Below are 22,746 nucleotides of genomic sequence, written 5' to 3'. Positions count from 1 at the left end.
TGTATCCATTAGTGCTTCCCAGAGAAGCAGATTTAACACAGGAGGCACGAGTATATATGGATGGACAAGACTGGCTTCAACGGCTGCCCGCAGAGTCAGCGTGGAAGAGGCAAGAGGGCCGCCTGTGTGCTGGAGACCTGAAGGACCCAGTCGAAGGCTCGGAGCCCACTGTAGCGTCCGTGTGAGTCTGTATCAGGAGGCCAAAGGGTCTGCCCTGGAAGTCAGGAGTCGCCGAGGTGGGGGCGAAGACTGGAGCTCCTCTGAAGAAATAGCACCGAACCTTGTTCACGTCCCTTTCATTCTGATCAGACAGAGCCTGCTGGCTGCTGCCTCTCACACCCAGCGCCTGTCTTCCTCTTCAGCACATCCCTGCGGCCACACCCAGACCGCGCTGACCCACTTCAGCCGGGCGTTTCTTGCTCAAGTTGACACGCAGTTAACCATCACAGCCACCCTCAGGTTTGCTCTCATTAAATCAAGATGCATTTAGTCCTCAACTTATGAACGAGTTTGTCCCAGGAGAACATTTGTCAACTGGATTCAGTCCTAAGTCAAAGTGAGTCTTATACACTTTTGACATCAATACACAAGACAGTGAGACAGAAGGACAGAAGGAGAGACCTGAGTCGTGGCGGCACAGTCCCTTGCAAGAGGCCGGCTCAGAGTGGCATGGAGCTGGCTGTAGAGAGGAGCAGGGACTTCTCCAGAGGATGGAGTCACAGCAGGGGCGGCCTCCTCCTCTACTCCCAGCATCCCGCCGCACCATGGGCCACAGGGTGCCCATCACAGGGAGCCAGGTCTGGTCACGCCGCCTCTCCTGGAAGGGCCACTTTCTCCACTGCTCAGCCTGATCAAGTTTTAAGGTGTGTGTCGGCATAGGGGGGTAACTGGGATGCTTTTATATTGGTAAGATGGATAATTTCCTGAGAAGATAAAATAATCATAGTTTTTGCAACAGTGTCAAGGAATATGGTGAAAAGCCCCACATAATTGCAAGAAAAATGATTCTAAAATTATAGTAACAGAATTTGTACCTCTTACAATAATAGAAAAACAACAACAAAAAAAGCTAATGAGGGTATAGATGGTCTGAGCACCACAGCACCATTGATTTAACATTTACAAGTTTGTGACTAATAATTAGAGCATATACAGCATTACTGTCACTGAATTATATACATAAAGATGGTTAACATGTCTAATGTTGTGATATATCTGCATGGACACCATCCCAGTCCCTGTCCCGTCACCAGGACGCAGTGCCCCGTTCCACAACCTAAGAAGAGAGGCTCATGGTTTCAGTCCGAGATCACTGGCTCCAAGGCAGATTCAGGGTGGCGGAGGGCCTGGCAGAGGGAAAGTGGCTGAAACATGGCAGCCAGGAAGCAGAGGGTGGGCAGAGCTGGGGCGGGTGAGCACTGTTCCTGGTCACATCCTCAAGGATGGTCCAACCCCGCCCCACCTCCACAGTAACTCAGGGATAGCATCCATGACCTTTCCAAACATGAGACACGTGGAGGACATTTTAGATACAAACTGCCACACACACACACAAACACACACACACACACACACACATTACTACTACTGCCAAGAATAAAAATGTTTTTCTCAACCATCACTAGGTTCATGGTCTAGGTCCCTCTAACAAGCAGATAAACCAGAGAAGATGGTATACATTTATTTAGCCAATTTTATGTGATACAGAAAGCTTTGTAAGGAAATGAAGAACCAAAACAGCCAAGCTGTATTTATGCTCTGGTTTAATCCGGAGCAGACAATCCCAGGGCAATGTGGCTGGATGACGGGGCTCCGAGCCCACCGTGACAAACGGGGCCACAGCCAGCTTCCCTGGGCTCCGTTCAGCAGAGAAGAGGCTCCTGTTCCCCCAGTCAAGGGAAGGTCCAGAGACACGAACCCAGGAGAAGGCTGGGGCGGCCTTCCACTCCTGTTTTCTCCAGTGCGAGGTGCCATACTTGGGTGAGATATCCTGCGCCACAGTCCCCACTTCCAAGTGAAACAATGCCACAGCCAGACAGATTCCACAGAAGCCGTCCAGAGGACTGGTAACAGCTTCTGGGGAGGACTGGCTGGTGTTTCCACATTGAACGCATTTCATTACAATGGAGAGCCAAAGAAATCCACATATCCCCTCAAAATACTGAAAATGAATCACACTTAAAAATATTTCAGAAGGGGGGAGCTAAAGAAAGAAATCATAAAGTGAATTAGAAAATATTTAGAAGAGAGTACAAATTCCAAGGCAACATTTGTGAATACCCCTAAATTGGCCAACAGAGGAAAATTTATAGCTTTAAAATGTACGCATGGGAAAATAAATCTTCCTGGATGTCCCTTATTTTTGCAAGGTTCTGGATGCCTGACCAGTGAAAGCAAAATGCTGTGAATCTGAATTATATTTTCCTTTATCCTCCAAATATTTTACTTTTCACATGCCTTGGCTTTTATAACTGTGGATATTTGTCTCCTGAAAGTTGGGGTGAGTGCAGTCCCATCCAGAAGACAGCAGGTGTTCTTTTATTTTTTAAGAGAGGAACAAAAGCTTGTATTCCTGGCTAGGGACCTGAGAAATAGAATTAAGAAACCTTGGTTTCACTTGAGGGACTTAGGGTCACCTTTCTGGGCTACATATCAAAAAGGAAAAGCCTTGATTGCAAGCTCATTTTACCAGTCCCAGGAGACACACTTAACATTCCAGAGGGGCGCAGGCCGCAGGATCCTCCTCACACACTTGGGGCATGGACCCTGCTATGTGAAGAAATCTGTGCCTGTGGCCAACATCTGGAGGCTGGGTCTATGCCGGGGCTGGGAGGGGCACAGCAGCATGACCCTGCATTCCAACAGGACAGCATCCCATAACAGTCACAGTTCCTAATTTAATAAATGTTTTTAAAAGAAATAATGAAGGATCAATGACTTAAAGTTCAAACTCAAGAATTTAGAAAGGGGGAAAAACAATTCCCAAACAAGCAAGATAGACTAATAAAAGCAGAAATTAATGAAACAAAAACATAAACTTTTGATAAGGCCAATCAAATGTAAAGTGAGACGATGCATGCATTCTTAAGGAAGAAAAAGAAATGAAGTTGCAATTTTAAAAAGACATGGTAGCCATACAATTGGAATTTAAAAAACAGCGTAGAAGGACTCAGTGTAGGGAATTGGTCTGATTGAATTAACAAAATGCTGGATAAGCAAATAGCCACACACAGTTTACAGAAAATGAAACCCACATATCTGCATTCAGCTCAGTGGATTTCGACAACCGTGGGTACCTGTAACCACTACCAAAATAAGATGCAGAACTTTCCCAAGGCAACTCCTCCCCCGTCTCAGACTGCTGCACACGTCAGTGTCTGACTTCGATCACCTCTGGTTAATTCTCCCTGTTCTCAACTCACAGACAGGAGCACACAGTGCCTGTGTTGGTTTCTCTCCCTCAGTCTAAGGCTTTTTGAGACTTGTGTGTTGCAGGCACGAGTAACTCACTGCTCTGGGTTAAGTTTTCATTTTACAGGTATATTATGAGTCTTTATCCTTTTTCGGGGAGACGGACCTTTCAGTTATTTCTAGATTTGGGCTATTATAGGAATTATCCATTATTTGAAATATTTGGAACTAAAATGTTTGGAATTTTGGATTTTTTCAGATTTTGGAATACTTGCATATACACAATGAGATATCTTGGGGATGGCGCTGAAGGCTAAACTCAAAATTCGTTTCTGTTTCATACATTATATACGCAGTCTGAATGATTTAATACAATATTCTGTGCATGAAACACACTTTCATGGTGTAGAATTTTCCACTTGTGGCAGTGTATTGCACCTTAAAATTTTGGGTCTTGGAGCATTTTAGATTTCAGAAGTTTGGATTAGGGATATTCCACCTACATGAATAAAGATGTTATAAACAGTCACAGTTTTTGCCAACACACACTTTAATTTCCCCTTGATGAAGACGTTGGAGTGGAGTTGCTGAGCCACACGGCAGGTATATGAGCATCTGTGAGAAGTTGCCAGCATCTCTCCACGAAGCCGGGTCACTTCAGTTCCCACCAAGTGTGTGCGTGAATCCCATGCTCTTCCTGATGCTTCCGTCACTCCCGTCATCTTAATCGTTTTCTCGGAAGTGTACTGTTTTCCATTGTGCGTCTGTTGTTTGTTTCTCTGCAGGCCAGTGGTGCCGAGGATCTTCTCCTGTGCTCACTGATCCTCCCAGTGTGCTGTGCCTGCTCAAGTCACACGCCCTTTCGTTTCAGGTGTTCGCCTTTCTGAATGTTTGTTTCCATCTTCAGAGTATTTTTTATAAACTAGTTCTTTCTTCCCATGTAGATTTTAGAATGCATGTGTTGATAGTTACAAGAAATCTTTTTTTTGCATACCGGAGATTGAAATCAGTACCTTGTACTTGGGAGGCAGGCAGCAACCCTGCTGAGCGAAATCCCCAGCCCTACAAGAAATCTTTTAAGATAGCTCTGAATCTGCAGGTCACTCTGTAGAAAATTAAACACTTGATTGCAGCGAGTCTTTTAATCCATAAACATAGTACATCTTCCCATTTACTTTTATCTTTTTTGCATTGCTTTGTCAGTGCTTGGAAGCTGTCAGCCGAGATATCCCACATATATGCTATATTTATACACATGCATTTCATTTTTTTGTGAATGCTTTTAAAAGGATTTGGCACCCATTTTAATTTCTGATTAGTCATTACATTTATAGTGGGATAAAAATGATTTTTGTATGCTATGCTTGTGCCTTGCCACTTTGCTATAATCATTTACTAGTTCTGGGAGCTTTAAAAACCACTTATGGGATCTCTTTGTAGACAATCATAGACGCTACCAAAGGAGACAGTATATGTCTTCCTTTCATAAGTCTTCTTTCTTTCTTTTTCCTGTCTTGTTATACTGAGCAGGACAGTTGTATGATGTTTAACAGGGATGGTGAGAAAGAACTTCTTTAATTCACTTTAATTGGAAGGCAAAGCGTTTAGGCTTTCACAATTCAGTACTGTGTTAGATGAAAATGTCACTCGATATACTTGCGACTGCTTATGAGCATAAGAAGCTCCCATTCACTGATTTGCACAGTAGCTGCACATTCTGCACTCCCCAGCAGAGGAGCAGGCTTCCTTTCCCTTCACGACCCTGCCAGCATATGTTGTTTGATTTCTTGATAGCAGCCATCCTTTCTGGGGTGAGATGGAATCTCAGCATTGTTTTCATCTGCATCTCTTAAAGGACCAGTGATGTTGAACATTTTAAAATTATTTTTCAAGAGAAAGGTTGTGTTTTATTTTCTGAAATGAGCACAAAGTATACCTTTCACAGTAACACTGAAAGCAGCTGCAAAGACTGACAGTGACCTTTAACTAAAGGTAGCTTTGTAAACAGAAAAATACCAAATAAATCAGTGCCCTTTCTGATTATTGTAAAACTGGAGGGGGTCAGGGAAGGGTTGTTTGTTACATAAAAGTTGGTCCAAACTTACAAAAAAAGCACAAACGTGCACAGTTCAGAAGATTTGCAAAGGGACCACAAAAAGCTTGTGTCCCTAACATTAGCATCCACTTAAAACTGCAAGAATACAAAGTAAAATTGTTAACTAGAATTTGTGAAGAAGTACAATCAATAGATCTAATTTTAAGAACAGCATGAATTTAAACAAAGTTTTTAAAAACTATTGTATGTAAGACCCCTTTCCACATAAAAATAAAGCTGTTTTTGAATTAATATTATTCAAGTCTCTTGGATTGCTGCCTTAAATTGCAGCTAGAAAGTCTTTCCAGATAAAAATGATGTGACTGAGGAAAAACATACTCAATATGGTAACCCTCTGCCTTGACCTCCGCCAGCGGATGTGCTGATGTGTCCCCTGTACCCTTGTGGATATCCAGGGCCTTGGGCAGGGGATGTCCATGTCTGTCCATGCAAGAGGCGTGGGCCGCCTGGATTTTCCTGTAAATTACCACCGTAGTTATAGTTGTGCATCTTTGCTGGCTCTGGAAGGCTCATTGCTGTTTGCCAGGACTGCAGAAGGACCATGGCTGTACTCAAATCTGTGGTCTTTGTCTCCACTGACGACATGGGAGCAGCACTGAGGTGAATGTCTCTGTATCCAGCTATGGAACTAGGACATGACTTGGAACAGGTGAAGGCTGGGGTGGAATGACATGAATCAGTACTGTAGTTATCAACGGACGGAATATCTGAGTTTCCGATGAAGCTGCATGTTTGCAATGGTGCAGGAGAACTACTTCCTGGACCATCATTGCTAACATAAGGAGCAAAGGTGAAAGATGATGTTCCAAAGCTGGGCTTGTAGTCTGAAGTGGGCTCGTAAGTGTCTCCTGCTGGATAATCAATACCACCTTCTCGTTTGGGCTCATCCTGGGGCTGACACTGAGCAAGAAGCTGTAACTGGGCTGCTTTTGCTCCAGCCTGAGGGTCAGTTAAAGAAGAACTCGTAGTAGGTACATGCTGGTTTTCTGTCCGATGATCCAGATCTTCCTCGATGACTGGTGGTGATTAAGGAGGCCCTAGAGGTTGTTGATCAGGAGGCAAAATCCGAGGTCTCCCTGGTGCTGGTGTTAGCTCCAATCTCCTCCTATCTCAGTGCTGGGTGAGGTCATCTTGCCCCGATCCCGGTGTGCTGGGTTCTGGAGGTGGCCTGAGTTGTGGTGCTGCCTCATGTCCCGAGCCATTTTCCCTCCCTTCTAGCAGCACATCTTTCTGCTTTGACTGCTGAGCCTTTGTTATCTGAGTCAGCAGAACCGCAAATGCACTCCGCACAGCCGCCCGGGCAGCGTCAGTCTCCACTGTAGCTGGGCAGTCGGGGAAGAAGGCTGAATTCCCCCAAGGGTTTCGAAGACTCCTGCTGTGGTGTGGATGGATCTGTCTGCTTTTCACCGGGACGGACATTCGACATTCGAGCTGCCCTGAGATCTTAGCTGTGGAGCTGGCAGCACACCTTGTGTTGTATTAGTTCTGCTGTTGTGCAAACCCAGAGACAAGTCCTTTCTGGGAGCCTTAACGGGAAACATCAGTCATGCCCATCTGGTTCCGGCTTCTTTGCTTTTCACCCCATAACACATGACAGTCTTGCCACAAAGGAAGGTCCGGTGGAGGCATTTTGAAGGGTTTGACATCTTGTAGAAACTCACACTGGAGAGCCTGCTCAGCAGTGCAGCGCTTGCTAGGATCCAAGATGAGCATGTAATCCAGTAAGTCTAGTGCAGCTGCAGGAATGAAAACAAGCTCTTCTCAACTTTTGGCGATACTGCTTCTTTGGTTTCATAGTGTTGAAATGTGGTAGCTTGATTCCATCAGGCCACACTGCTAGACACGGGTGCCCACATATACAGCTTTTTTTCCCTCATTGAGTTTATTGGTACATTTTAGGGATACAGTACAGTTACATTCATTATTGGGATCTTGTACCTTTACACGACAGGTCTTGGTTCTCATTTTTTCCCCTTAACCCTGCCCTCCCTTCACCCCTCCTCCCCTCCCCATTTACAAACATTTTATTTCCATTTTTTTCATTTTTCTACTATTTTTTTCCTTTCTCTTATTACCTTTCCCCTACCCTTCCTACTTTCCCTACACCTTTAGCCCTTTTCTTCCGATTTCACATTGTCAATTATTTCATTAGGATCTTATGTACTATTATAGTTTATTCATACCAGAGAAACTATTTGGTATTTACACGTGTAATTTATTTACTTCACTTAGGAGTATATCCTCAATATATATCCATTTTCCTATGAATGACTCTAATTTATCATTCTTTATGGCTGAGTATTATTCCATTTTATAGAAAAGCAACATTTTCTTTATCCAGTTTCCAACTGATTGGCAAATGGGCTGTTTCCAAGTTTTAGCTATTACAAACTGTGCTATATGGCTTATTACTTCTAGTCGTGCAAGTTCCTGATTTGCTTGAAATACAGGTTTTTAGTGATGAGTTCACCAAGTGCACATCCACAGCTCCAGACACCAACAGCCAGTGTATGTGGTTCTTCTCCTCACAGCACTCAGGTGGGCCGAACCATGAAGTGATGGCCTTGTTAGTATATGGTCGGCGCTCTTCCGAGCTATGTAATCGAGCAAGTCCAGAATCTGTGAGTTTTATCACTATTGCTTAGAAGAATATTTGAACACTCAGTATCTCCATGCATAAAATTCTTCTTCTGACAATAATCTCAACCTCCCATGAGCTGTCTCATAAATGACTTGATGTGATTTTCATGATCATAAACCAAGCCTGATTCTAGCAGTCCCATCAAGTCATAGTCCGTGTACTCAAACTCCAGATAAAGTACACCTCTGTCCTTCTTAAAATCCAAAGCGTCTTCTTTATCAGTCACTATTTCCTTCATATTGATAACACTCTGGTGGGTAAGCTGTCAGAGAATTAATTTCTTGAATTGCTATAATTGGAAAGCCTTCTTTTCCATTATCCAGACAGACTTTTTTTTAAGGCTACCATTTCTCCAGTGTCTTTATCCCTGGCTTTGTAAACTTGTCTGTAAGTACCTTCCTCAGATGATATCAAATGCACCCACACCAAGCATTCCCCAGTCAATATCTTTTTTAAAAAATTTATTTAACCATAGTGAGCGCCCCCCGCCGCATTTTACATCTCCATTTTCTGTGCAACTGTGTTGCAGTTTTCTTTTCCTGCCGACTATTGGAAAGATCTCCTCCTGGTAGCTTAGGGGGCAGTGGTAAATCAGCAAGTAGAGATCAGAGTTTCTTTTCTGCTTCTTTTTAATTACTGAAATATTTCCTCTTAAGCTATCAGCATCTTTATCTTCAGGTAGCACAGGAGGCAAGGGTAAGGGTGGGAGCGTAGAGGTCACTAAAGTCACGTGTTGCTCCTTCTCCTTGGCTCCGATGTTTGGCATCAGTGGCTTAGTTTTCTCTTTGAGAGATACCGGTTCCTCCTTTGTAGCAGCAGATTTCCTCTCCTTCCCAACTACAGCTGTTTTCTTGGTGGCTTTATGTACAATCAAATTATTGTCTGCCTTTGTTACCTGAAGAGGTGGCTTTGTTTTTGCCTTGTCATTTTTAAAAGTTCCACTACTGGAGGGAGAAGGTGTATGCTCGGCTTTAAGTCTCTTCACAATCCTTTGTGTGGTTGGTTTGTGATGAGCTGGCTCCGGCTTGGTGTAGACATGTTGGAGGCTTTTGCAGCTTTTGCAGCTGCCTCTGCAGCCTTGGCTTGAACATTTTTTCAAATGTTTGTTTGCTGTTTCTAATTCATGTGGGACATGTGTATTCATCTCAGATGTCCATTTTGGATTGGGTCTTTAAAATCACATGGACTGAATTTTTTCAATTCTTTATATGTTCTAGATATTAGTTCTTTGTCTGAGGAACCACTGCCTAAAACTTTTCCCACTGTACACGTTGTCTTTTCACTCTGTTGGTGGTTTCTTTTGCCTTGCAAAAGCTTTTTAATAAGATGAGGTCCCAGTTGTTGATTCTTTGTAGTATTTCCTATGGGGTCTGGGTTTTGTCATGCAATCTTTTCCTACTCCTGTGTCCTCAAGCATTCTACCTATTCTCTTTTCTAGGAGATTTGGTGTTTCTGTTTTAATATTTTGACCTTCGATTTGTTTTGATTTTAGTTTAGGGCATGATGAGAGACATGGGTCTAGTTTTAGTCTTTGGCATGTAGAAAGCCAGTTTTTCCAGCACCATTTATTAAAGAGGCTGTCTTTCTTCCAGTGAACATGTTTGGCCCCTTTTTTAAAGATAAGATGACCGAGTGTGTTTGATGTTCCGCCTGCATCTTCTAGTCTGTTCCATTGATATTCTAGTCTGTTTTTTTTTTCCAGTACCACACTGTTTTTATCACAGAATCTCTGTACTATAATTTCAAGTCAGGGATTGTGATGCCTCCTGCCTTGCCTTTGTTGCCCGGAATTGTTTTTGCTATTCTAAGTCTCTTCTGATTCCAAATTAATTTCAGAATGTTTTCTCTAGTTCTATAAGGTATACTATTGGAATTTGACTGGGATTGCATTAAATCTGTATAACAATTTTGGGAGTATGGCTATCTATACTACATTGGTTCTTCTTATCCATAAACAAGGGATATATTTCCATTTTTTGATACCCTTGTCAATCTCCTTTTTCAGAGTACTGTAATTTTCAATGTAAGATCTTTTACTTTCTTTGTGAGATTGCTTCCTAAGTATTTCATTTTTTTGATGCCTTTGTGAAAGGTATTGTTTCACTAATTCCTCTATCTCTGAGTTTATTTGTATACAGGAATGCTATTGGTTTTTCAGTGTTGATTTTGTATCCAGCTACATTATTGAATCTGGTTATTAAATCTAGAAGTCTTATGGTAGAATTTTTGGGGTCTTCTGTGTAAAATATCATGTCATCTTCAAATAATGATAATTTAACTTCTTCTTTTCCTATCTTATTCCTTTTCTTTTTTTTGGTCTGATTGCTCTGGCTAATGTTTCCAGAACTATATAGAAGTGGTGATAGTGGACATTCTTGTCTTACTCCTGATTTTAGGGGAGAGCTTTCAGTTTTTGACCATTTAGTATGGTATTGCCTGTTGGTTTGTCATAGATGTCCTTTATCAGATTGAGACAAGGACCATCTATTTCAATTTTTGGTAAGATTTTTATCATAAATACATATTGGACTTTGTCAAATGCTTTTTCTGCATCTATTAAGGTGGTTGTGTGATTTTTGTCTTTGTCTCCATTGATATAGTATATTTCATTTATTGACTTGTGTATGTTGAACCATCCCAGCATCCCTGGATGAATCCTGCTTGGTCATGGTGTATGATCTGTTTGATGCATTGCTGCATTCTGTTTGCCAGGATCTTATTGAGGATTTTTGCATCTATGTTCATTAGGGAGATTGGTCTGTAGTTCTCTTTTTTGGCTGGGTCTTTTCTGGGTTTTGGTATCAGGGTAATACTTGCTTCCAGGAATAATTTTGGGAGTATTGCTTCCCTTTCAATTTCATTGAAGAGTTTGAAGAGTAGTAACATGAGACCACCTCTAAATTTCTTGTAAAATTCATCAGTGAAACCATCAGGGCCTGGGCTTTTCTTTGTTGGTAGGCTTTTAAATTAATTTTCAATTTCATTGACTGATATTGGGTTATTTAGAATTTTTATCAGTGTGGAGGTCCCTCAAAAAATGTAGGATTAGGTGCCCTCCCTGCGGTGTTCCCACCATCTTCAGCGCCAGAGGGTTTTCTTGGCCAGGCCCTCCCCTGCTGGCACCCTGCCGCCATCTTCAGTGCCAGAAAGGTAGCCGCGGGCACCCCCGAAGCCCCCCAACCTTCCCCCTCACGCTTTTAGACCTCCTGATTGTGCCAGTCTTTGGACATACTCTGTAGAGGCAGAGGTGGTCATAAAGAGTATTTTCTGGCACTTTCAACTTTGAACATCTTTAAAGAAGTGGTGGGGGAAACACAGTAGAACTGAGTGGAGTTCAGCCCTTTAGGAGGTCAGGGAACTCAGTATGGGCCTTGCAGCCTGAGCTCAGTTTGCTTTGTGGGGTTCTGCCACCAACTAGCTGAGATCAGGGGGCTCGGCTCTGCACTGGCAGCACATATTGTATATTATGACAGCAGTGATATAGTATGAAAGAGGCCCTTTAAACTCATTTTTGTTTGTTTCTTTTTTTATCCTACTCTGCAAATTCTTTTTTTTTCTTTCTGTAACTCAGTCTCTTACTCCACTATAGTATCCCTCATCTCTCTTTTTGTTTCTGCTCTTGTCCTAATTCAAATTTCTTCTTTTATTATTTTTTTCTCTTTTCTTTATGTTCTTTTCTTATGTTATTCTACCTCACTCAAGGGTTACTATATTTCTATTTTGTTTGTTCTTTTTGAATTTAACAATTTCCTGATGATTGTCTGGTCATTCTATGTCTTTTGGCTTCATATGAAACCTTCTCTAATTCTTATACTTATCTACTCCTCTTGTCTTAACTTTGTTTTAAGCCCACACTGTAAATGGGAAATATCTTTATTGAAAAGTTTATTTACTGTAAGCATATTTTGGATAGCTTCTTTATTTTAATTAAATTTACATGGTTTGAAGGGATAGATTGATGGCTACCATAAGTGGTCATTTTGCAAATTGTGCCTCATTATATTGTGGTGCTGATTGTATCAATTAGGATAAAGGATTGTGATTGATTCAATGAGCTGTTTTCTTTAGTATTATGAAAATGAGAATGTCTTTGAATCATTAGAGACCCATGGGCTGCAGCCCAACTATATCAGGAAGATTTAAGTAATAATCTAAAGGTTAAACTAAGGATAACCCAACAATAATAGTAAAAATGAGACAACGCTTAAGCAAGATACAGGGACAGACTTCCAGTTCACCAATGGCAAATAGTGGGGCAAATGAGGATGAAAAGTCTGATAATGAATCATCAGGACACCCTGAACTCAAAGCACAGGAAGTAACAAGACTGATCAGTCAGGCTCCAGAGAAATATAAAACAAAAGTAATTTCCCAGATAATCATAGAGATGACGAGCAAAATGAAAGTTATAATTCATGACTCTAGAACAGAAACTGAGAGGAAAATAGATGAGCTCAGGACCATGATAGAAGCCATGAATGCCCAGCATAAGAAAGAATTGGAAACAATAAATGCCCAATACAAGAAAGAAATGGAATCCATAGGACAGATTCAAACATATCAGGAGATTAAAAACTCCATTGAGAGTGTTCACTAAACAATAAAAGAGTCCAAAGATAGAATCTCAGATATAGAAGATAAAATTGCAGTCAGTGACCGTGAAAAGAGAGGTCTCTTAAAAGCAGTAGGAGATCATGAGAAATTGATACAACAACTCTTAGATGATACTAAGAAGAATAACATAAGATTGATAGGAATACATGAAGTAGCAGGAGAAAATACAAAGGACTTTAAAAAGCTGTTCACAGAATTAATTATAGAAAATTTCCCAAATAGAGGGGAAGAATTTGACATACAGATAAGTGAGGCATATAGGACTCCAACTAGCCGTGATCAAAAAAAATCTACACCTAGACATATAATAATCAAGATCCCAGAAACCCAATAGAAGAACAAAATACTACAAGCAGTAAGAGACAAGAAACAAATTACATGCGAAGGAAAGCCCATGAGAATCACAGCAGACTTTTCAATACAAACCCTTAGGTTAAGGAGAGCCTGGAATGAGATATTTCAAGTACTAAAAGAAAACAACCTCCAACCTAGACTGATGTATCCTGCAAAACTTTCTTTTAAAATGGATGGGGAAATAAGATATTTCCAGGATAAAGAACACCTGAGAAACTTTATGAATACCAAATCAGCACTACAACGAATTCTAAACAATATCCTAGAAAAAGACAATGAAGGTAACAACACAATGAGGCCCAACAGAGCAAATCAAATAGGCAAGCCAAGAAACTAAAAGGAGAAGGTAAAAAAAAAAAAAACCATGATAATAATAAGTTAGTACATATCGGTTATAACCATCAATATTAACGGCCTCAATTCACCAATCAAGAGAAATAGACCAGCAGAATGGATTAAGAAGCAAGATTCAATAATATGTTGTATACAAGACATGTCTAGTGTGAAAAGAAGCCCATAGACTGAAAGTGAAAGGACAGAAAACTTTTTCATGTAACAGGAGCCCCCCCCAAAAAAAAAGCAGGGGTAGCAATCTTATTCACAGACAAAGTAAGTTTCAAACTTAAACTGATTGAAAGAGACAAAGAAGTTCACTACATCCTTTTGAAGGGAACAATTCAAGAGGAAGAGATAACAAATAATTTATTGAGTACATCAGAAAGTATATATGCTTTTTTCTCCCTCTTTTCTTTTTTTCCTTTTTCTTTTTCTTCCTCTGATGCTGGGGATTCAACTCGGCACTTTGTTCTGGCCAGGTAGGTAGGTACAGCACTATTGAGCTAAATCTCAGGCTTTACATTTCATATTTTTAAAATTTATCAATACATTAATCCTTGTCTCTGTATGTTGGTCTACCAAATTGATGAGTTATTTTAGTTCTCATTTTCTTTGCTTTTTATTTGAGAATTTATGAAATCTGTATCTATGAGTAGTATGAAAAGTATTAAGATCCATCTGTCATTTTCTTCTTTCATCTCTGCTTTCTACAAACTTCCTTTTCTGTCAGTACAGCTTGTTTGGTTGGAAATTTGTTAAGATAAATGTTGTTATGTTATCAATATATCTTTGTACCTATTTTCTACTGATGACAAATATTAAATTTTAAGTAAATTTTATTATAACTATACTTAATCATTAATATCATTTAGTATCTGGTACATATTTCAAATTCTCCAACTCCCTCAAAGGTGATATTTGTTTTTTCTCAAATTATACAAATCACCAACATTCCACACATCGCTGCACTATTTTATTATACCTAAGTATATATTGTATTGTAGAAAATATGCATTGTGTATATGTGTGGGGGGTATGTTTTTACATATATGTGTGTACTATTAAATGAGAAACATGGACATGAATGTGGTAGGATTGTGCACATTTGGCATATTGATAGCTTCTCTGGCAACCTTATGATTTCTTTAAATTACATGCTTGACTTAATTCATAGTCATTCATTTGGGAAGAATATTACATATGCATTGGTGTTAAATTCTATCATTATGCTTATAAAAATATAATAAAAATAAGTATGGGATATAATAAAATAGAAACAGAAAAATATGACCTTAAAAATGTGAATTTTTTTAGTTGATTTTGGATTTCAAATATAAGTATATTTTTTTCTGTGGGAAGTTTTGTTAGAAAATGTAAGTGGTACAATCAACAAGTATATGATATTTATCAATTAATAAAACCAAGGAGTTTATAAATCATAAAATTTTGAGGACAGTTTCTCAACTATAATATGTAACTGTGTTTTATTTATAATTACATTATTTCAAAAATATTATAAGAAAATGAGAACCAACATAATGTTTCAAGATCATATCAAACTGATGTATTTCGATTAGTCTGTGTTACATAAATTCTTGTTTATTTCATATCCTTTTTTTGCTGTCATATATATGTATATTTGAAATTTTTATTTAGTATCTTCATTTCTTATTATCATGTATCTTTGCAATCTTTAATAAAAAAAATTTAGGATTAGAGGTCCCATTGGACCCAGTTATTACACTTCTGGGTATCTTCCCAAAAGAATTAAAAGCATCATATCACAGGAATATATGCACACCTATGTTTATAATAGTACAGTTTGTAATAGCTAAATCTTGGAAACAACTTTTGGGTTGTTGAATGGATATGAAAGATTTTTTTGTATATAATGGGGTATCATTCAATTATATAAGAAGGAAAAAGGAGACATTTCTAGGTAAATGGATGTACCTTGAGAACATATTCTTAAGTGAAATAAAATGAACACACACATGTAAATATGGCATTGTCTCTCTGGTGTGAGAAACTTAAAGTGAAAATGAGGACTAAAAAGAATAACAAATATTGTGAAATAGGAAGAAATTGTTCAAAATTGTACCGAATGTGAGATACTTTGTCAATACTTAAAATATTTTATGTAAAAAACTTTATTTTATAGTATTATTAGGAAATGAATTGATAGATTGGGAAATGAAAATATATTCTAAGATCATGATACACAGTGTATTTACTATTGTTATTCACTAATAATTTTTGTTATGAAAAATTATTTTTCAAAGAATGGCTTTTATATTTTCTTTATTAATATAAATTTTTTTCTTTTTATTGAGTTTATTGGTACATTCTAGGTATACAGTACAGTTACATTCATTATTGGGATCTTGTATCTTTACATGACAGGTCTTGGTTCTCATTTTTCCCTTGTCCCTGCCCTCCCTTCACCCTCTTCTCCAATACCTCTCATATCTGCAGGATTGGGATCTTGTACCTTTACATGATACGTCTTGGTTCTCATTTTCCCCCTTGTCCCTGCCCTCCTTTCACCCCCTCCTCCCATCCCCATTTACAAACACTTTATTTCCATTTTTTCATTTTCTCATATTTTTTCTTTTCCCTTGTTCCCTTTCCCCCACCCTTCCCAGTTTCCCTACACCTTTAGCCCTTTTCTTCCTATTTCACATTGTTAATTATCTCATTAGGATCTTGTGTACTATTATAGTTTATTCACACCAGAGAAACTATTCGGTATTTACACATGTGTGACTTATTTATTTCACTTAGGAGTATATCCTCAATATGTATCCATTTTCCTATGAATGACTCTAATTTATCATTCTTTATGGCTGAGTAGTATTCCATTATATAGAAACACCACATCTTCTTTATCCAGTTTCCAACTGATGGGCTGTTTCCATGTTTTAGCTACAGTTTGCAATATAAAAAAATTTTAAAAATCCCTTTCAGTCCTAAACTTTGATAAATTAAAAAAAATCCAGCAGATATCACATTGTTCCAGTGTTTTCCTTCTGCCCCTCCTGAGACCCTGCTGGCTTTCCTCTCCAGTCAGTGCATTGTTCTTCAGGTGACCACGCTAGGGCAGCAGCGCCGGGTGGGTGGCTCAGAACAGCAGGAACACGTGTGCCATGGCCCAGAGGCTACCACTCTGACGTCGGCATGTTGGCAGCACCCCGCTTCTTTGAAGCTCTAGTGGAGAATCCTTCCTGGCCTCTCTCCGGTGTTTCCTGCCAAGCCTTGGATTCCGTGCTTGCAGATGCCTCGGTGCAGGGTCGCCTGTGGTCATTAATCTCCGTGCGTGTTTCTGTCTTTTCACACAGTGCTCTCCATCTCGTCTCTCTCCTGCTCTTACGAGCACTCGGTGATCCCAGGGTAGGGCCCCTCCGAGAACTCGGCTTCATTACGTTTTGCAAAACATCTTCAAAGTGAGTCATATTCAAGGTCCTCAGGGTGAGGAGCTCACCATGTCCTTTTGGGCGCATGCAGTTTGACACATAGCAGTTTGTTACGTCGTGTTGATCTGCTTTAAAATGTTAAGCCAGCCTTGTATTCGGGCCTGAACTGTTCCAGTCATAGATGTCACTGTCGTTCATACATTGTTTGGTTTTGTTTGTTAATGCTTTGTGGAAGTTATTTGTGTGTGTATTCATGACACACAACTACTGGTCTGTAGTTTGCGTTTCATTTTTTTCAGAAGATGATACTGCAGGTAGGAGCGAGAGGTGTTTAGTAAGAGGCGTTTCCATGGAAGCAAAAGAAAAACAGGTTTTGCAAAAAGACTGGGGCAGACTGTAGAACCAGCTCTGAATCTGAGGAACAGCCAGTTTAGGTTTCTAGCAGTTGGGCTGACCTTCTGTTTATTTTTTGCTTGTGTGTGTGTGTGTGTGTGTGTGTGTGTGCGCGTGCGTGCGCGCGCGCGCGCTCTGAACGCCCCTGGTGATGTTAGTGTACTGGGACAAACTTCCTGAGTGGTCCATACAGCAGCAGGCGCACATGCTGTCCATATATGGGTGGTTGTGATTTCTCGGAAGTTTGTATCTCGTCATTCAGCTTCAACTTACAGGGATCAGGATTTTAGTTTTTAGCGATACCAAGTCAGAAGGGGAAGAGAAAATGAAATATTAGGTTGGAAAGCCAGAATAATTCAGGATTTGGCCCAGATTACAGTTAGATAACAAAAGTTCAAAGGCTAATGATTGGTCTACAATATAATACTGTGTGTGCAGTGATTTTCTACCCCCAAATTCTTTTTCTCATAATCATCTCTACTTTTAACCATCTTAAGACTTGTTTGTAAAATAAGTGCAATCTCATTAAGCTTGGCCTGGTCATTTACATAAGCACAGAAAGAATAGTGATCGACCATGTAGTTCTTTTGGCATTGGCTTTGCTGGAACTTTTCACAAGGAATCTCGGGTTGGACTTTTAAAGTGCCTCATGGCTAGGAATTCAGACCACAGACTTCACACCAGACAACAGGGGAATTCCTCTCTTCTGGAGGTTGCCAGGCCTTCCAGGATGTGACCTGTCTTACTCATCAGTAAGGCAGAGAACCGTAAATCAGGCCCCATGCCTGTTTTCCCAAGAGGATCTATCCTCTGTAGAGTTGACCATTGCTTTGTTTCAGAGTCTATGCGTGTTACTCTCAATGTGAGATTCTAATCAGAACGTTGGTGATAGAACCAGTGTTTCAGTTGCATCCCATTGTAAGAGCACATTGTTATCCACCTATGCAAATCATGATTTTGTTATAAAAATAAGAGCACTTGATGAAAGATTCATTATTCAGAAGAGATAAGAAGAAAAAGACATTTCACATTTCAGTGCTGTTTACAAACATGTAACCTAACAGATTATTAATTTTAGGTAGTTTAAAACAAGAAACTTTAAATGCGAAGAAGCAAAACATAAAAAAGGAATGTTTCAATCGATCAGTTTGAAGAACTGTAACCATCCATAAACACTAATTCTGCCAAGCTCAGATCAGCAGTTTAACGGACTTATCATCCTCCTTCAGAGGTCTGGAAGTTCTCACCGATGCAGTGGTGTAATCTTAAAGTTATCATAAACTTGTACTTGTCGGAACCTGTTCCAGGAATCTGCCTGAAGACCTTTCAGAGTACAGCTGCTTGCCAAAAATTTACGAAAGCGTCAGGTTAAAGCAGTAACTGTCCACGAATGAGAAAAGGTTGTCCATGTGTAGGTGTTAAGTTTAATTGCATCAACTTGATTGTCTAGGAAACTACCTAGAGGATTTGTAAAGCACAATTTTGGGTGTGCCTGGTGGGTCATGAAAGTGTGACTTTGGGTATTGTGTAAGTCCCTGGCTCCTTCCTCTCTGGCGCTGTTTTCCTGCGCTGCTTCCCAGCGGGCACGGACTAAGAATCATTGCTCTTCCAGGCCCCTTTCCCATGATGCTCCTGCCTTGGGGCAGCCAACTATGCACTGAATCCCCTGAATCTACGAGCCACATTAAACCTCTTCTCCTGTAAATTGCAGTGTTGGATATTTTCTGCAAATAATAGGAACCTATGCATGATCTTTAACAGTCTGATGAGAGTTTATATTAATGCTACCGACGAGAAATTTGGTTCCTGGGGCATAATATTTAAAAATAATGATTGGAATTATGACTGATAAAATTATAACAGGACATCTCAGCTTTCTAGGCAGGTCATACAATTTCGGGATTGCTGTCTGATAGTCATAGAAGCCAATGCCATGGACTAAGTTTGGAGAGAGAGGGAGAGAGAGAGGGAGAGAGGGAGAGAGGGAGAGAGAGAGAGAGAGACAGGCTTATTACAGGAGGGCCAGCAAGGAGGCCAGGCCAGGAGCTGGGGAAAAAGCCCAGATCTGCCCCCCTCATTGGTTTATGGGGAGGAATTGATAGGAAGGGAGGAGGGAAGTGCCTCATCGAGAGATGGCAGAACGGGAAGCTTTGGGGTTCTCTGCGTGCACACACAGTACTCAGCCTCTTCACACGCACACGTTTCTTTTTGGGGGGAATTATGTTCTGGGTGAGTGTTGTTAGTGTGTGACATCCAAAGGTCATTGACCACACAAGCCAGCTTTTCCTGCACATGTGCATTCTTGGAAAGCTAGTTTCTAACCGTCCTTGGGTTCTCAAATTTTTTCCTGAGAAACAGCTTTAGCACTTTGTTATGTAAGAAATTTATGTCCAGGTGTGTGCAGACCTTAGCCAATTTCACTTACATTAAAAACAATGTATTCATACAAATATAAAAGGGTCAAATATTACCTTTATTTGACCATGCATCCATGCAATTTAGCAGATTAGCTAAGCCTAGCCAGTTTAATATCTCCCTTTTTATAGATGTAGAGAACAAATTCTTCTGAGGTTTTCCAGGGAAACTTTGGAAAATCCCAAAGGCAGCTTTAAGTAAAAACAACTTTATGTAAAATTTGATTTTGGGAAGTATCAAAAATGTAAAACTGCTTTAATAGGATCACTTGGTTAAATACATTCACTCTGGAATATTACTCAGCCATAAAGAATGAGAAATTAGATTCACTCATAGGCAAATGGATACATATTGAGGATCTACTCCTAAGTGAAATAAATACGTCACACATGTGTAAATACCGACTAGTTTCTCTGGTGTGAATAAACTATAATAGTACATAAGATCCTAATGATATAACTGACAAAGTGAAATAGGAAGAAAGGGGCTAAAGGTGTAGGGAAAGTGGGAAGGGTAGGGGAAAGGGAATAAGGGGAAAGAAAAAAATATGAGAAAATGAAAAAATGGAAATGAAGTGTTTGTAAAGGGGGAGGGGAAGGGAGGAGGGGTGAAGGGAGGGCAGGGACAAGGGGAAAAAATGAGAACCAAAACCTGTCATGTAGAGGTACAAGATCCCAGTAATGAATGTAACTGTCTGTATACCTAAAATGAACCAATAAACTCAGTGAGGAAAAAAAATACATTCACTCTGGGCCTACAATAGCTAGTTATCCATTTAACGCAGTGACAATTAGAAGACATCAAAGGCAAAACCCAGAAAGTTACAGTGTTGTAGAAACTGACAACATGCTGTAGCTCTCTGAACAGAGGAGAATCAGTTTTCTGAGTCTGATAACAAGAGGAAGCACAGAAGATTATTTTGGTAAAACACAATCATTTTTGTAGGCAGACTACAAAGAGTTAAAGAAAAACAGAATCTGCAGCATGAACCTCCTGATATTGACTTTTTCCATTAAACCTGAAACTAAAGCTCTGCATATGTCAATAATTTATTCCTTTTCATTTTTGAGTACCATTCAGTTATATGGATGTATAGAGTTTTTCCAGCCATTGAAGAATATGTGGGTTGTTTTTAGTATTTTTCTATTACAAAGAGCATCTATCAAAACTTAAACAGAAGGCTAAGCATTTAGCTCAGTGGTTCTGCCTTGGAAGTGCAAGGATCTGAGTTCAATCCCCAGTAAAAAACAAAACAAAACAAACAAACAAACAAAAAACAACTTATACACAGATTTGTGGGAGCAAATTCTCGTCTTCCAGGGATGAATGTCCAAAGAAAAAAATAAATAAAATAAAAAGGAGTAAATAATAAAATAACATTAAAATTCACTTAAAATAACACTACAGTCTTGTAATACAACTTCAAATCTGGGATTGTGATGCTGCCTGCTTTACTTTTGTCATCTAGGACTGCTTTTGCTGTTCTGGGTCTCTTCTGGTTCCACATGAACTTTAGGATTGTTTCCTGTAGTTCTGAGAGGAATGTTAATGGCATTTGATTGGTACTGCTTTGAATCTGTGTATCAGTTTTGGAAGTATAGCCATTTTGACAATATTGGTTTTGCCTATCCAGAAATGGAATATCTTTCCATTTTCTGATGTTCTCTTAGGCTTTCTTTTTCAAAATACTGTAGCTTTTGTTGTAAAGGTCTTTAATTTCCTTGGTATTTAATTTTTTTGATGCTACTGTGATGTATTATTTTCCTAATTTCTTTCTTTGTAAGTTCATTACTGGTGTACAGGAATGCTCTTGATGTTTGTGTGCTGATTTTCTATCATGCTACATTACTGAATTTGGTTATTAATTCTAGGAGTCTTTTGGTAGAACTTTTCGGGTAATCTATGTGTAGGATCATGTAATCTACAAATAATGATAACTTGACTTCCTTTCCTATACATATCTTTTTATTTGTTTCTTTTGCTTGATTATTCTGCTAATATTTCAAGAACTATATTGGAGAAGAGTGGTGATAGTGGACCTCTTTGTCTTATTCCTGATTTTAGAGGGAAATCTTTTTAGCTTTCCCCCATTTAATATGATGTTTGTCATAAATGGCTTTATCATACTGAGATAAAGTCCTTCCATACCTATTTTCTTCAACAATTTTTATATCATAAATGGATCTTGGATTTTTTCAATGGTTTTTCTGTATCATGTGATTTTTGTCCCTGCTTTTGCATTACATTTATTGATTTGTGTATGATAAACTATCCTTGCATCCCTGATGTATGATATTTCTGATGATTTGTTGCATTCTGTTTGCAAGTACCTTGAGAATTTTTGTATCTGTGTTCTTTAAAGAGGTTGGCCTATAGTTCTCTTTTTTGGTTAGGTCCTTTTTTGGTTTAAGAATGAGTGTAATGTTGGCTTCCAGGAATGACTTTGGGAGTACTCCTGCCCTTTCAATTTCATGATAGATATGATATATGAAAGAAACACATTTAATCCAAAAAGAAATTCAGATTAAAAATCAAAGAATGGAAAACAATATTCCAGGTAAAGTAACCCCCAATAAAGCAGGAGTAGCCATCCTATTTTCTGACATAAAGACTTCAAAGCCAAACTGAACAAAATAGGCAAAGAACATCCCTACATGTTGGTTAAGGGACAGGAAGAGATAGCAATTATAAACATACATGCACCAAACATGTGTGCCCATTTCATAAAACAAATACTACCATATATAAATGATGAGATAAAGACCAACACAATGACTAGTGGGGGATCTTAATATGCTACTCTCACAAATAACTAGACACAAGATTTTTAAAAATTAAAATTAGGAAAGAGCAAAAATTTAAAGCTATGTTGGGAATTAATATCACCATATTTCCTCACATTCTATTTTACCTCCAGTAAGTTATATGTCAAGGATTGATATTTATTTGGGCTAAAAGGCTATATCATTAAAAGTGCATAGGAAGCATTAATGGCCTTTAGTGTAATTTTAAAGGAACTATATAGCCCATCTTTTTTTTTTTTTTTTTTTTTT

At 39.2% G+C, this 22,746-nt stretch overlaps 1 pseudogene; it reads right to left on the bottom strand.

Annotated features, from left to right (window-relative positions):
- Positions 1–5,845: 5,845 nt before the first annotated feature.
- Positions 5,846–22,746, bottom strand: part of LOC104872731 — an 18,811-nt pseudogene continuing 1,910 nt past the window's right edge.

Source organism: Fukomys damarensis, unplaced genomic scaffold, assembly GCF_012274545.1.
Source record: "Fukomys damarensis isolate Sample0158 unplaced genomic scaffold, DMR_v1.0_HiC HiC_scaffold_30, whole genome shotgun sequence".
NCBI lineage: Eukaryota > Metazoa > Chordata > Mammalia > Rodentia > Bathyergidae > Fukomys > Fukomys damarensis.
Note: the sequence above shows the minus strand (reverse complement) of the source record. Positions and strands in the feature narration are given on the sequence as shown.